Source organism: Triticum urartu, chromosome 2A (assembly GCF_056163025.1).
Source record: "Triticum urartu cultivar PI428250 chromosome 2A, HENAU_Tu73, whole genome shotgun sequence".
NCBI classification, from domain to species: Eukaryota; Viridiplantae; Streptophyta; class Magnoliopsida; order Poales; family Poaceae; genus Triticum; species Triticum urartu.
Window position 1 is genome coordinate 201,797,267 of NC_141874.1, and position 1,916 is coordinate 201,799,182.

Genomic DNA, 1,916 nt, shown 5'->3' on the forward strand with positions numbered 1-1,916 from the left:
ATTACAAGAGAGTAGAGGGGGAGAAACATCATAAGATCCAACTATAATAGCAAAGCTCGCGATACATCAAGATCGTATCACCTCAAGAACACGAGAGAGAGAGAGATCAAACACATAGCTACTGGTACATACCCTCAGCCCCGAGGGTGAACTACTCCCTCCTCGTCATGGAGAGCGTCGGGATGATGAAGATGGCCACCGGTGAGGGATCCCCCCTCCGGCAGGGTGCCGGAACAGGGTCCCGATTGGCTTTTCGTGGCTCTGGAGGTTTGCGGTAGTGGAACTCCCGATCTATTCTGCTCCTCGATGGTTTTAGGGTATATGGAGATATATAGGCAAAAGAAGTCGGTAAGGGGGCCACGAGGGGTCCACGAGGGTGGAGGGCACGCCCAGGGGGGTGGGCGCGTCCCCTGCCTTGTGCCTTCCTCATTGCTTCCCTTACGTGCACTCCAAGTCCCCTAGATTGCTTCCATTCCAAAAATAACTTTCCCGAAGGTTTCATTCCGTTTGGACTCCGTTTGATATTCCTTTTCTGCGAAACACTGAAACAAGGGAAAAACAGAAACTGGCACTGGGCTGTGGGTCAATAGGTTAGTCCCAAAAGTAATATAAAGTGCATAGTAAAGCCCAATAAACATCCAAGATGGATAATATAATAGCATGAATACTTCATAAATTATAGATACATTGGAGATGTATCAACGGGTGCGAGAATATAAGTAATTAATGGCAAAAGAAAGCAGAAAAAGAGCAGAGGTAATATCTGGGGCCCTTCACTTGGGCCGTAAACTGTTTCCCTTATAGTTGGGTTAATGCGTCAAAGCGCATTTATACAAATAGTGTGAAAAGCAACCGGCTATTTAACGTGCCATAACCAAAGGAGAGCTGCAGTTGGGTACTGAAAGAAAAAGGTAGAGTGATCGCTGGATTGTCCTCTAGGGCTTCCCCTGTATACCTGTGCTCTGTGCCCATCTGGTGTACTTATCCTTTGACAGGACCAGTAATCAGGCTTTCGAAGGGGGCCTGTATAAAAGAAACCTGAAAAAAGGGAAAAGCAAATAGTGAAGTTATATGTGAGCCTACGATCGGTCTAGCCGGACTGTGGATCACGAGCTAGTTGTGCCTCCGTCGATGCCCATGGAATTTTGAGTGCATAATTATGTACGCGTGGTACGAATGCCACTACCTCATTGGGACTGGGACGGAGGCCCAATTGCTAGTCAAGCTCTTGACGAGCCGAGCTGTCCTGTTGCAGTGTGGTCCGGACCCTCTTGGTTGTGTCCAGGGGCTCGGCAGCCGGATTATGGTTCTGCTTGAGAAGGCCGCTCTGTACCTCTGCTGCTAGGGCGGTTGTGTGCTCCTCTGTACGGAGGGAGCATTCCGTATTTCCATTGACTATTATGACGCCGTGTGGACCGGGCATCTTGAGCTTGAGATAAGCATAGTGTGGCACCGCGTTGAATCTAGCGAACGCGGTTCGTCTGAGCAATGCGTGGTAGCCGCTGCGAAAGGGGACGATATCGAAGATTAACTCTTCGCTTCGGAAGTTGTCCGGGGAACCAAAGACAACCTCCAGTGTGATTGAGCCCATACAACGGGCCTCTACGCCTGGTATGACGCCTTTAAAGGTAGTCTTTGTGGGTTTGATCCATGAGGGATTAATGCCCATTTTGCGCACTGTATCCTGGTAGAGCAGGTTGAGACTGCTACCCCCGTCCATTAGGACTCTTGTCAGGTGAAATCCGTCGATGATTGGGTCGAGGACCAATGCGGCTGAACCGCCATGATGGATACTAGTTGGATGATCTCGACGATCAAAGGTGATCGGGAATGACGACCATGGATTGAATTTGGAGGCGACTGGCTCTACCGCGTAGACGTCCCTGAGTGCGCGTTTGCGCTCCCTTTTGGGAATG